The sequence below is a fragment of the Mus musculus genome, chromosome 2 (assembly GCF_000001635.26).
Source record: "Mus musculus strain C57BL/6J chromosome 2, GRCm38.p6 C57BL/6J".
NCBI lineage: Eukaryota > Metazoa > Chordata > Mammalia > Rodentia > Muridae > Mus > Mus musculus.
In genome coordinates this window covers 122,764,227-122,779,171 of record NC_000068.7, presented here as the reverse complement: position 1 = coordinate 122,779,171, position 14,945 = coordinate 122,764,227, and the positions used below count along the sequence as shown (strand labels likewise).

Genomic DNA, 14,945 nt, shown 5'->3' with positions numbered 1-14,945 from the left:
CCCCAGACTGGAACTTTCTCCAGATCCAGGACTCAGAACAGCACCCCTGCAGGCTCTGGGCAGAGCAGAAAAGTGCTGCATCTCCAAATTCATACACAGGCACGTGTACACACACACACACACACACACACACACTCATACACACATATATCCCCCACACACATACACACACTTATATACACATATATGCACACCACACATAAACACATAACACACACTCATACACACATACATACACACATACTCATACAACCATATACATTCAGACCAAGCAAACGTATACATACACACATACAAATATATGTGCATATAGCATACATCCACATAAACACAACATTCATAAACACATATGCACAGATACACATATATACATACATATTCACACACTGATACACTTACACGCATCCTCACAAAGTAGAAAGAGTTTTGTTTTGTTTTTGTTTTGTTGAGACAGGGCCTCTTTTATGTAGCCCTAGCTGGCCTAGAGCTCACAAATAGACCAGGCTGGTCTTGAACTCATATAAATCCACCTACCTCTGCCTCCAGAGTGCTGACCCTAAAGGCATGCACCACCACACCTGGCAAGAGGCAAGCTTTTAGACAGAGCAGATTATGTATTTATGGTCTTGAAACTGAAATAATTTAAGAATCTAAAACCTAGAATATAAATTTAGACTCAACATTTTATATTTACATTGAATGAGGAAATAAATTCTAACAAATGTACAGATCCCTGGAAATCTAGCACTCTTTCTTTGGCAATCTCTGTTAGGTGATTTATCAGAAATACATACATAGAGATCTCCCTGACTAGAAGCCATCTTTCCATCCCTGGCTTGTCCTGTGTAGGATGGAGGTCCTACACAGCAAAGCTGTCTCTAAGGTCCACAGTCTCCTCTAGTATACTCTACTCAACCGCGGCTCAGGGGCTCCCTGAACTGCCCCCTCTTATGCCAGCCTTGACCTTTGCCCTTCCTACCTCCCCCCATCAGCATGGAGATATATAGCATGAAGATATATAGCATGGAGATATATAGCATGCAGATATATAGCATGCAGATATATAGCATGGTTTTCCTGAACAATCTGAAACTAGGTCACAATCCTTAACATAAATCTGCTCATTACTGCCCTAGACACAAATCCTACATGCCAAGTACAATGCTGGGCACTCGGGTATTATGACCATTTTCTAGCTTTGAGAATTGAGGCTGAAGAAAAGTAGTGCTTTCCTCCAGATTACACAGCCAACTCAGAACTAGACCAACATTCATAGGGAGGAGATTTTAAAACTAGGGAGGAAACCAAAACAAACTGTTCCACACGCCCTACTACCTGGAAGTGCTTCTGGGAAATAGTTTATATGTCTGTATTTGCTGCTTTTCTGTTACTCTGATAAAACACCATGACCAAGAAAGTTTATGAAAAAGAGTTTATCTGGACTTATAATTCCAGGGGGATAAGAACCCAACATGGCAGGAGGCATGGCAGCAGGCAGGTATGGCAGTCAAAGCAGGAAGCTGAGAACTCAGGATTGGAAGTAGGAAAGACTATTTACTCTCAAAGCCCACCCCTGGTGATCACTTCCTCCACCAGGGTCACATTTCCTAAACCTCGCAATGGCACCACCACCTGTGGACTGAAGGTTCATATACCTGAGTTTATGGAAGATGTTGTCATTCAAACCACTACATGGGACCTAACAGGTCCCAGGCTCTTTATAGTCAGCAAGCCAAAGACCTAGCCCACCTCTGGTCTATGATAAAGTTCTGATCCAAAGACTCATCCAGGAAGGAGGAAAAGGCCTTGTTTTAAATGGGTCTCACACAAGCAGAACAATGTTCCACCGTATAACCCTCAGACAGCAATTGTCACACAGGGAAGAGCAATCTGAGTTCTCCAGTTACCACATTAAGTTTTGTTTCATCCATAAATACCTTCACAGTCACACTCAGAATAGTTTGACCAAATGTCTAGGCACCACATTGCCAAGTAAAGTTGACAAATATGAGTGACTGCCACCACATGTGATGGAAAAGAAGAAGGCCCAGTCCAATCACAAGAAGGAAATGCCGCTGTCCCAAGGTTAGCACTGCAGTCGTGCTAAGGAAATGCCCTGCATTGCTGCAGGGGTGCTGTTTCCCTCAGACAGCCCCATCTTCCCTTGAAGTACTGTAAGTAACACATACACTGCTATTCATAGCAATAGACATGGTTTGAACAAGACAGCAGGCTGCTTCCCCTTCCTGGAGATATTCTGAGTCCTACTGTATTAGCTACAGTATTTTTTTCTGTGCTTATGATAAACTGACATTGTGAGACCTGGCTAGTTCCTACAGAGACTATCTCTCTAAGAACCAGCTAACTTCAGACTGTGAAGGTCTGGCCCACCCTCATACCTTTGACTTGTAAGACATTAATTAGCCTATAAGCCACCTTGTCTGTCTGACTTTTATATTCATATAATCGTTCATATAATCAGTATATAATGCTCATATAATCACGTTGCCACTAGACACCGGACAGCCAGAAGTAGTCTCTGCACTGAGGGTACACAGAGTCCCAACTGCTCAGTCCTGACCCGGGTCAGCTTTTCTGCCTGCCTCACAATACAGGCTTTTGCTTATGCTTTTTCTTCCAATTTCTGCCTTCCAACAAGCCCTTCTCACAGGGCCCAACATGGGTGCTGTGCCTCTGGTCTCTTGAGAACTGTGAGTAAGAAATGTCTTCCTTCTCAGCGGTCCCCTTGCAATCTGTGGTGTTTGCCATACTTGATAAAAAAATGAATTCCAGGTGCGTTCTAATATACCTACATTAAAATGCATGTGCCAACTGCTCTGCCCCATGAAAGGTTTACACTTTTGAACAAAGTTTTGTTAGGTTTCTTCTCCTTATGTACGTGCGGAACTGTCAGGTAACATTTAAAAAGCAATTTAATTACATACAACTGAAGACTGTTGTAATGACCTGGGTGATTGGGCCAATTTTTACAACTCCATAGCATAAGCTACAGTTTGACTTTTTAAAGCAATAATTAATCTGGAAGAATAGGCACCTGGCATTGCCTTCCCTTGTCCCACTCTAGCATCCACTCTATTGAACGTAACTTTCCTCCACTAAGGAAATTCTTCACATCTCTTTGATCCATTTAACCTGGACAACTAAGTGGCACCATCCAGGTGTGTTCATTACAGGGGTTTAAGGACTAAGCTCTCTGCAAGGTGGAAGATGATGGACGAGATTAGCTTCTTGCCTATCTTAGGCTCATCTTAATCATGCAGTAGCTAAATTTTCAAATGTGGAAGACAAGAAATATAATCAATATTCTAACTTACATGATCTATTCCCTGCATAAAAGTATATGCACTAACTTTTTACTTGGCTAAATGTATAAAGTTACCCTGATGAAACAGAGATTTATGTGAATTATGCACAGTCATGCTTACTCCACTACTCAAGAATGTTGCCCTAGTATTCATTAGAGTTAGTGAGGATCTGGGCTGAGAGGCAGAATGGTTGCTCATTTTAGTCCTGGCCCCACACCCAATTTATCAACTTCAGGTGTTAAAAAGAACAGTAGAGCTTGGCAGCTGCTGATAAAACAGACCAAGAAGAAGGTGGACCCAACCCTGGGCAAAGGCTATCTTTTGTTGACGTTACATAATTTAATTTTTAAGTATTGAAAGTAAACCCACAAACAGTGGTAAACATTTATGTCATTCTTAGCAAGATGGAAACTTGCTTTAAAAACACCAAAGACACAAGTCAGATAAAATATCAATGATTTGGTGACTTTTTTTTATTACCTTTTTGCTAGTTATTCTACACACACACACACACACACACACACACACACACACACACACACACCACCTCTCTACCATTTAGTTCTTACCCTCCTATTCCAAGACCCATCCTTTGGTCTCTCTTCTTCTGCTGCTTGGATTAGGCTAATGGGGGTTAACAGGATCTCAAAGGAAATAAAGCAAAATTGAGACGGGATTTTCTTCCCTGGTTTGTTCCTTCCTTGGGCCATATTTTAAATTGGACAGTGGACAGAGGCTAAAAGACTCTTTGAAGCATGATAGAAATGTCATACATTGTCTTGAAAATCCAGTTAGTGAAGACTCAGAAAATGACAGAGAACACAGTTCACCTTAGAAAATATCTAAATCATCACTAAGAGGCTACCCTGAATTAACCATGTGAGCACGACTTAACCCCCTAAATCCTTTCAAAACGGAGAGGCTTTTCTAGTAATGAGGAAGCTATGATTATGGGAGGTTAGTCATAAAAATGAAAGATCGCCAGCTTTAAAGATGGAGGTCAAGGGTAATGAACCAAGGATGCAGACAGTTTAAAGCAGCTGGAAAAGACAAGGAAACAGGACCTCCTTTAAAGAATTCCCAGAAAGCACATGGCCCTAACCAGAACCTTGATGTTGGCCTAGTGAGTTCTGCACTGGACCTTTGAAGTAGATTATTGTAAGATAATAAATTCTGTTGCTGGAGCTGAGGCCATAGCTGATTGGCACAGCAATTACTTAGCATGCACAGTGCCACAAAACAGGGGGGAGGTTATGTGCCTATATTAGTCAAGGTTCTCTAGTCACAGAACTTATGGAATATGTCTTAATATGTCTCTACATATTAAGGGAATTTATTGGAATGACTTAGTCTGTAGTCCAACTAACCCAACATTGGGCAGCTGAGAATGGAAAGCCCAAGAATCTAGTAGTTGCTCAGTCCCACAAGGTTGGGTATTTCAGCTGGTCTCTGTATAAGCTGGAATCCTGAAGAAGTAGGCTCCAACAGGTGTGCTGGTAAGCAAGTGCAAGCAAGAAAAGAAGAGTGAGCTTTCCTTCTTCCAAAGTCCTTATGTCAGCCTCCAGAAGAAGGTATGCCCCATATTAAAGTTGTGTACCACCATACCCAGATCTAAAACTTGCTTTGTCCAAGGCTGGTTTTAAACTCAGAGATCTGCTTGCCTCGGTCTTCTAAGGCATGTACTACCTTGTCTGTGTCAAAGCTTTTCATGGCCACTATGCCTCAAGATCTCCAAGTCAAGATCCAGGTCAGAAACTTGTGTCTTCCAGTCTCAAGATCTAGACCACAGATGTACCTTTCTAGAGTGCAGTTAATTCCAGATATAGTCAAGTTGACAACCAGGAATAGCCATCACAGTATCATTAAACCACAAAGTTTGTGATTTGTTACAGCAGCTTCGGGAAACAACTATATATTAGACATGAGACAGAACACATTGGAACCTACTTCTTCAGGATTCCAGCTTATGCAGAAGACCAGCTGAAATACCCAACCTTGTGGGACTGAGCAACTACCAGATTCTTGGACTTTCCATTCTCAGCTGCCCAATGTTGGGTTAGTTGGACTACAGACTAAGTCATTCCAATAAATTCCCTTAATATGTAGAGATATTCAATAAGTTCTGCGATTAAAGAACCCTGACTAATATAGGCACATAACCTCCCCCCCTGTTTTGTGGCACTGTGCATTCATCATCTTGTATCCACAACAAATCAACAAGAGGTTAAGTGCTGTTATTTCCATTTACAGATATTGATGCTATGCTTCAAAAGAAGCCAAATGACTCCCTAGTTAAGTCTACGATAGGATACAAACCTAGATTCTTTTAGAAGCTAACCTCATTACTCTTCCCACCAGTCTAGAGGAGATGGACTTGAAAGTAAAGATACAGCATTTCCTAACAACTATTCCTAAAGACATAGCTGAAAAGCTTGATGCTACTTCTCTTGTTAGAAATCACAGATTCTGTGCCTGTCTACCTAACCATCCAGAGTGCCTCAGGGATTGGCAAGAAGAGCCCAGATCCTCCATAATATCAGTTATGATAGACTGGGACATAAAGCTGGAGTCTGAACCCACAAAGAAAATTCACTGTCTCTGGAGAAAAGATATACATCAAAATGTCAACAACAACAACAAAAAATGCAAGTCCCAAGGAGGCTGGGGGAGGTAATAAGACTCTAGTCAAAGGAAGGTGGGACTGTCTTGAGAGAGGCAGGGCGGGAGCTGACACATACTATGTTCTACTTCCCATAAGCTCTGTTAGGTAGGCCTCATGTGTACTCATGGTTTTAGTTCCAGTTAGTGGCAATCTCTGTTACAATGAAGAAGTTCAGAAGGAATGAGTTCATTGGTGAGTAGTTTTACCAAGTATATCTCTATATCAGACAAGAGGGAGTAAATTAATCTGGGGGAAACAATAAACCCAGTTACACAGTCCTGTAAACCTGTCAGGAGTCTACTGCATTTAATGAATATGTGTGATAAGGGCTTGAAATGCAAATAAATACAGATAAAAGAGAGAATAAGCAGGTGAGAAGTGGAAAGGGCCTCTGGAGGTAGGTATGGAGGTCAAGGAAATGATTATGTAAATGGAATAGGGAGGTTATATCCAGGGCTTCCTGGAGCTGGACAGTTGAGGTTGAGGGTCACAAAGAAGACTCTCTTGGAATGGGAATCACTTAGCTGTAGATGAAAAGAAGGGACCCTAGGGAGGTGTGCATTGGGAAGAGAGAGTTGGGGGAGAGACTGGGTAGACCTATGTTTCTGACAGTGAGGATCAAAAGCTGAAAGATGTTGTCAACTTGTCTACATCTGGGATGAACTACAATGGGGGGGTACACCTGTGAGAGATTTTTTTGTTTGGTTTGGAGTGAATCTACTTCTACTCTGGACCTTTGAGGCAGGAAGTCACACACCTTTGACCCGGATCTTGAGGTAGGAAGACACACCTTGCTAGACAGAGAAAAAGGAAGCTTTTCCTCTTTGCTTGCTTGCTTCTGACTTACTAGCAAGTACATTCCTTCACTCCCATTAGAGCCTACTTCTTCAGGATCCCAGAATCTACTAAAGGCCAGATGAGCCAGCAGCCTTGAAGACTGAGCAGCTTACTGGACTCTTAACTTTCCATTGATAGCCAGCCATTGTTGGATTGGTTGGACATTAGCCTGAAAGTGATTCTATTAAAGGCTATATATATATATATATATATATATATATATATATATATATATATACATAGGGAGATCCATTCTGTAAGTTCTGCTGCTACTCTAGAGAACCCTGGTTAATACAAAACTTAATTCAGGACCACTGGCAACCATGAAGTGTTCATAAAGCTGTAACCAAAGTACACGCCTATAGACTAGATTGTTTTGTTTAGCTTACAGTATCCTCTTATATTCTGATTTACTTGCCAACATGAAAAAGTTTGAAGGTATCTCCTAAAAATAATGGTCCTGTGGTCTTACTGACAACAGGAAGCCCACATTCACACAAGAAACACTCGGCTAGAGCTATGTAGTCAGGGCCATCTCCACCCTACAAAATGTTCTAACTCACTGCCCCACCTAGCCTGGGTGAGTCATGTAAGTTACCTGTTGTGCCATGGCTTGGATTTCAGCTTCTGTGCCCTGCTCATGGAAGTTAGAGCCTTGGGAGGTCTTAATGGAATGGAATTTAGACAGAGAATCTAGGAGAATGGATTGGAATACCTAGCATTTTCAAGTGTGTTCTCTCTGCTAGGCACTGTGCTAGGCACAGAGAAATGATGAAAAGGAAAAACTGGTCTACCTTCACAACAGAGACAGGAGTATGATGATCCATTGGGTGGCTCTTAGAACTGCAGGGGGGAAGGCACTAACATGAATGTGAAACACATGCAAGAGGAAAAGACCTAGATATGGAAGATAGAGAAGGGCAAATTCAAACACTGACATTACATCCACTTCTTCAGTTGGAGTAACAAAGACAAAAGCAGTCCTAAGAGATTACTCGGAGAGAAGCAACGGTCCAAAGTATGGTGTGAGGAGAGAACTATGCCCTTTGAAAACAGAAAGGATCACACAGGCCCTGCCCCTGCTTTTGGCCCAACTCCTCTTGCATAAGGTGGGGCTGGCCCTGCCTGCCCACATATTCAGGAACTGGATTACTATATTGTTAACAAATAAAGGAAATGAAGCAATCTTCACTCAGGGCTGCAAGTCATGATAGGACTCTCTATTTGGAATCCAATCCAAGCCCAAACACTTGCTGGAATATAAAGCTGTGAAGCAAGAGCTCCAGTTGTGGACCAAAACTAAGCTGTCCAAGAAACAGGAATGATTTCATACAGCTTTTTATCAAGGCCTGCAGTCACATTGGGTCCCTAATTTTTTCAGGGAGCCCTGTAAGAATTATCTTTTAATAAGTGCAAAGGGTCCTACCCAGTTATGATACTTATGAACCAGAACAACAATCAACATGGCACAATAACCCTAAGGGTGCAGTAGCAGCACGCGTATGCTGGAGACCATCATCAGCTCTCTAATTGGATGTAAGACCTAATCATCAAGATGGATACCATGCCTGGCAGTGGGAACTTAGCCAGCTATTCTAGGATAGTGTCGTCATGAATCTCAAAGGAGAACCGACAACCACTACTTTACCAAAACGACATAATCCCTAATAATCTAAACACTGTCCTTATACCCACAGATAAGTGTTGTCTTCAGCCTTCATCAAGGACTCTTTTCTTTGCAACAGATGGAGACCAGAACAGAAAAATCACAATCAGTCAAAATGCAGCATTCTGGAGCCCAGTCCCAAAGGAAGCAGCTACAAAACGCTCGGAGAAACAAAGGCTTAGAGAACATTTCCAAAGAGGGATGGAAAGATTGTAAAAGCCAAAGGAGCAGGGAGTTTTCTGTAAGATGGTGTCTCCTAGTAATGCCAGAAGCTATACCCATAAAACATTCACCAACCTGACTGCCTAAACATGAGCTGAACAAGATTTCATATATACAGGGAATTCATATATATATACCACACACACACACACACACACACACACACACACACGCATATATATATATATATATATATATATATATATGCATGTAACAAAAAGAAGTCCTGAGGTGTATATGGGAGGGCTTGAGGAAGGGAAGGGAAGGGGAACATGATATAATTAAAATCTTGAAAAAAATAGAAAAAGTGAAAAAAATTACTAATGAGGACTTTGCAAAGAAGCAGTGACTCCCTTTGCTGCCAAGAATGTCCCTCCAAGCTTAAGTACTTAATAATATTTCATAATCAAAACAAACATTATAATGATAAAACTCATTATTTCAGCAAGGAGAAAACAAAAATTATATTTACATAAGGAAAAGTTTTTGCCTTTAATAAAGGATACTGCACATGAGTGAATTTAATTGTTTTAACTGAAAGGTAAGGGTTTTGACTGGCTCACACAAAAAAATAAATAAGCCTTGTCTTAAGCTTGCTCCCATTTCCTAATTGTGAAGGGTACTTGACGCCTCACAATCCAGTTCACTATAAACAAAAACAAATGACTACCCATCTACTACCTCATCCACAATAGATTTGTAGTCAGATTTCCTGTCAAGAGCTCTACAAACCTGTGTTGGCCCAGCTACAAACCCCCTGGAAATGGAGGTCTCCAGTGAAGTAACTGGGTCACACAGCAAGGGTCAGCTTAGGCCCAGATTTTGTGAATCTTGCATTTGTTTCTTTGGATGGATGGATAGATGCCATAGACCACCCCTGTCAGGTATGGGGGTCCCTGGAATGAGGGTCCTCGAAGCTAGGTGGGTAAGGATTCGGCAGTAACAAACAGAAACAAACACAGAGGCAGTTTGAATCTGAGTGTATTTTGCAGCTCTCAAGCAGGGGATTTCGTACATTAAAAAACAAACATTACATCTCTTAGAAACTATATCCAGTGAAACAATCACAAATACCAACAAAAATCATTTGGCACAGTAAAGCACAAAAATCATCCAAGCATTACAACTCTGAAACTATATATTCGGTGAATCACAAACAGAACAGCTAACATCATTATAAATCATCAAAATATAGCAATTTTAAAAGGATGTATTCATTGGGGGCTGTTGTCCAAGACTAGTGGCATATTTCCAGGAGTAGGTTAATAAATCTTTAACAGTCAGTGCTCTTAACCGCTGAACTAACTCTTCAGCCCCATGGTCAATTATTATTTAACATATAATGCCTGATTTTTTTAATAAATCTTCAGTATGTGAATTTAAACTATTTTGATTCTTCCTAATTAAGGCTTTCTTTACCATATACCAAAATCCACCTCCAATGACACACGTGTAGCCATATGAAATTTTATTGTTGGGAACATTTTTATCTATCATAAGTTTTGTAAATGATTTTAAAAGTAAAGCACTGATTTCCCTGGGGATGAGGTCATGTTAGTGGCCCCATCTCTAGGGCCTAGGCTACCAGGAACATGTAAGTAAGAAAAGGAATAAGAGAAAACAAAACAGATAGATTGCCATGAGATCTACGGCTCAATATTTTTTCTCAGGGGAAGAGTTCCACAACCGGTTCCAGTAGGCCTCCCCCTTTTGAGGTCAATCACCTCAGCCTGTGGAACTTGTCACACAGATCCTACTGGAGGTGGTGTGGCAGATGGATGGATGGATGGATGGATGGATGGATGGATGGATGGATGGATGGATGGATGAATGGACGGATGGCCAGGAAAGTCTCTAACATGATACGTAAGTAAAGATAACACTGAACTCCAAATCCTTCCACTTCCATCTCCCAAATGTTGGGATTATAGGTATTCAGGCCACCACACCTGGCTTCCTGAATCATTAAAATTATCAGGATAAAATTACTCATCAGACCAAAGTACACTGGGTTTCAAAGGTATGTGCAGGAAAGTTATGAGGGGCGGAGTGTCACTATAAACAAACTGGTCACTTACTTTGGCTTGCCATAACCTGGAATCCAGCCCACAAGGTCTCAATGACAAGAGACTCTTTGATTACAGATTACATATATGTCGTTTGAATCTAGACGCTGAGTTCAGTTCTTTGATGGTTTGGATACAAGGAAATACACATAGGTAGCAGGTATGTCAGGTTCCATAACAGCTCACATCTTTCCTATGCCAGACCTAATAGCACAGCTACCCTTTTGCAACGAAGCTTTGTCTGAAGGACACCCAGGACACCCAGGTCTTCGTGACAGGTAGTACCAAATTGGGCTCATCTTTAACCATTATATGCCATGCTTTCTTCACACCAGGAAAAAGGACTCCACTAGATAGATTAAAGATTTCTTACTTCCTAAAACTGCATTCACTTCTCATTGGAAAGGGAGGAGAGGTGGGTGTTCAAACAGACAGCCAATAGGGATATTTGTCTACTGACTCCTTGGAATTTCTGTAGCAGAGAACAGCCAGATAAAATGCTTAGACCTGTGACATAATCAGAATAAAAACCAGTTATCCCATGTCTTGTACCATTATGCACTAATTCCCTGGAAAGCATCTATGCTTAAGTGCATCCTCCAAAGTATCAGAAAAGCATGGTGTGGGGGCATGGAGATCATCTGTGGGAGTTATTGCAATGTGTACTGTATGTACTTTCTCATGGCAATCACTGAAGAGGGAATTGCTGGCCCCCTCTCATAAGCAAGAAAGGACTTCACTATAGGACCATGGGTAGGTCTCTTTGAAGGTAGAAGTTTGATTTGAATGTAAGGGGTGGGCGTGTTAGTTCTCTTGAATGTAACAGCCTTTCTCTCGCTCTGATTTAGAATCAGCTTAAATCTGAGGAGTTGGAAAATCTCATGGTCATCGTCCAAACTTAGACAGGGGAAGAATGATCTGGCTTCATCCAGCTCAACTGTCATGAATATGCACAGAAGAACAGACCAGTTACAAGACCAACACTTCCATGGAAGCTCTCACTGTCTATAACGGAGGCTTAGTTGGCTTTAGCCCTAGTCTGGGCAGCTTTTAGTAAATTACCCACTGTTCTCCTATTTACCAATTCTCTAGAGTCAAAGTATTTGTGACAGTGAGGGATGCAGGGAGGGGAGGGAGAAAGAGAAAGAGAAGGAGAGAGAGAGGGGGAGAGAAAAAGAGAGAGAGAGGGAGGGAGATGTGCATCTAGGAATGCTTCCTCATGGGTTCTGTCTCCATTCTTTACAAGACATTTCCTACATTACAACACATCTTATTAACAAGCCTACGCATGGGCAAAAGAAACCTCTGGAATCCTACTTTCCTATCAAGACAGTTTGTCTTCTATGGCGAGGCACCAGACCCACAACAGACCCAAGGGCCCTCCCCAGTATTCACATCCCCAAGTTGGATTTATGGATTTGCTCTGATGGATTCAAAAGAAGCAATTAGTTTTAAACAGCCATTTCCCAAGCTTCCAGCTGTCTCCTAGATGCCTTCACAAGCAACCACCTCCATGTCATCCAGCAGACCTTTTATGTACCAGATTTAGGGATGTAAAGGCCAGTATCAGACAAGGTTGGGGGGGGGGGGCGTTTTACCTACCGCATCCCTCTGCATCAAGTTCAGTAGGGATGCTTTTCACCTGTGAGAAGGCATTAGGCTTGGGGGAGGAGTGCCGGGCTTTTCTCATTCTCTTCCTTAGGAAAAGCAGATGCCCAAAGAAGCTGGGGATAGAGGACATAGTGGTAGTTCAAGAAAGTGTTAAACCCAAGAAGCTAAGTTGCCTAACAAGTAATCAACACCCTTTCTGCTAACAGGGTATCTATCTAAATTGAGGTCCATTCATCTGAATGAAAGAAAAAAAAAATCTTCACCTTCCACTGATGTCTACTTGAAATTTAACATTCTCTTCAAGGACTGTGTAGGCAGCTGGCCACAGCAATATTAGCAGTATTTATGATGTTTTAGAAATGTGTTTACAGGTAGTGCCTATATCTTGAATTCTATATTCTGAGCTATTCAAAATTATAATAGTTATTTGCTTTTTAAATTTATATGGCATTCTTTTAAATACTTTAGTGGCTGTTTTCTTTCATCATAGCCTGCCTTAAATTTTATGTTTTTAAAAGTCTCTTGAGAGATAGATGGCTCAGTGGTTAAGAGCTCTTACGGAGGGCTTACTTCCAGAGGAATTGAGTTCAGTTCCCAGCACCCAGATGAAAGCTTATAACCCCAGTTCCAGGGCATTAGGCATACATGCAAACGAACTAACTATACACATGAAATAAAATAATAAAGTTTAAAGCAAAAAGGGAAATCTTCTAAGAAAGAGTCCTTAGTTTTCCCCCAAACTCAGAACTGTCAGAGGTAGCTGCAGGTTTTAAAAAAAAAAAAAAAGGATCAGAAAGCTGTGTTTACAGAGGAGAGGTTTACAGCCTGTGCAAACTCTCTGACTCAGCTTCAGTCTGTGAGCCCTAGAAGCTGGGGTGGCTCTCGGAGAAGTAAGTAAAAGTAAGGTGAAAAGTTTCACCAAAGAGCCTTTTCTCCCTTGTACTAATTGCCAATCAGCCTGGCCTGTGCTTCTCCGCTGACCACCTCCCACCCCCAGCGCCCTGGGTACCTCCCCAGATCAATGCCAGTCTCAACCCACCCGGCAGGCAGGGCAAGGTGCTGAGTGACAGACAACAAGTGGAACTAACGTTTCTGAAATTCCCACGCACCGAGACCACACGTCCAAGCTGTGTGGGTGGAGAGGGTGCCAGGGCCATCCTCTCTGCATCGCTGAGGCTGGGCCACTAAGGAGAAAGCATTGAAGTCCACCGAGTCCCAGACCAAAGGGGAGTCTGTCAGGGGTTGGAAAAGAAGAAGGGCGGCCGGGAGCGCGGAGACAGAACCGAGGTGGGCGACAGCGAGCGGCTATAGGAGGGTAACAGCGTCGTGGGGTGCGTCTTACCGGGCTGAGCGACACCGTGGGCCCCAGCGCTGGCGCAGCAGAAACTACTGTGGCGCTGGAGCGCTGGCCTCGCATAGCCCCGCCTGGCCGCCGGGGCGGGGAGGCAAAGGCCAGGGGCGGGGACAGCCACCACCCCCACACCCCCAACCTCCGGAGGAGGAAAGGCCGCCAGGGCGCTACCCAACAACAAACCCGGAGGGGAATGCGCACCTTGGAGCAGGCACGGACACCGGAGGCATGGGTGGTATGGGTGATCCTTGCTCCCCATGTCCTGCGACTGTCCCCACGCAGCCTAGACGCTTTTCTTACGCCTGGGGTGCAGACAAGGCCACCTCTACTCAGAACCGCGCGGCACCTTCCCCTGGAACCTGCTGGCTCCTAGGAGTTGTTCTTTTGGTGCCTGACAAGTCACTGTTCTGCCCCTTCTAAGGACTGACTGTTTGAAGGCACAAGCCAGAGACCGCGGCTTCATGTGTTAAAACAAATACAGTTCCTAAAAGTTGCTAAGGCCTCAACTTAAAAAAAAAAAAAAAAAAAAAAAACCTCAAAGAACACGCAAATGCCACCAACTTTTTTTTTAAGCATAACTAAGTTTCTTTCGCACTTGTTTGATTATATGCATTTTAATAGTTTTTGAGTCACTTCTTTCAAACTGTCTTCACTCTGAAGGATCTATAGAAAAATTGCTTGGTCGCAAACAGGGACTACGGGTTTGATGGTAAGCCTGGTGGCACTTGCTGGCACCTGCACCTGCAACACTGCCTCCCTAGTAATTTTCCGTGACTTTGTGCAGCAACAGGTAAGTCTGGTAAAGAACTTGGAAACAAAACCAAATGTGATCTGTATTTACTGATAAAGCTATTGCTGGAAACAGCGTATTAAGACTATGTAAAAATAATCCTTAATGTCTGCCATACTCTAAACTAAAACTGAATTTATTTTATCAATAAAATGTTTCACATACTTGAGAGTTGAGGCAAGGGGCGGGGCACCAGAAAAAAATGTTCAGGCCTCAGGACAGTTAATTGTTGTATAGTACTGAACATAACCCTGATTTCCACCCTCTAAGTGCCAACAATTGTAGCCCAAAGTTTTGACAAAAGCAAAACTCTACACACATATTTCCAAAGCAATTCGTACTATTCTTCATCTCTCCTTCCTCTCCATCCTCATTAAGAAGTCCTGGTTCCTGTGAATGAATCAAGGGCAGTCT

The 14,945-nt window shown here is 42.5% G+C and overlaps 1 protein-coding gene across 4 annotated transcripts in view; it reads right to left on the bottom strand.

Moving 5' to 3' along the window:
• The window catches only part of Sqor (sulfide quinone oxidoreductase), a 44,227-nt gene extending 30,382 nt beyond the window's left edge, over positions 1 to 13,845 (bottom strand). The window contains exon 1 of one of the 4 annotated variants that reach the window (NR_027888.1): positions 7,424 to 7,459. The gene's annotated coding sequence lies outside the window, so the exon portion shown is untranslated. Of the gene's footprint in view, positions 1 to 7,423; positions 7,460 to 13,499 lie in introns of those variants that run through there. The other 3 variants (XM_006499966.2, NM_001162503.1, XM_030251917.1) reach the window with 3 other exon arrangements.
• Between the last annotated feature and the right edge of the window lie 1,100 nt (positions 13,846 to 14,945).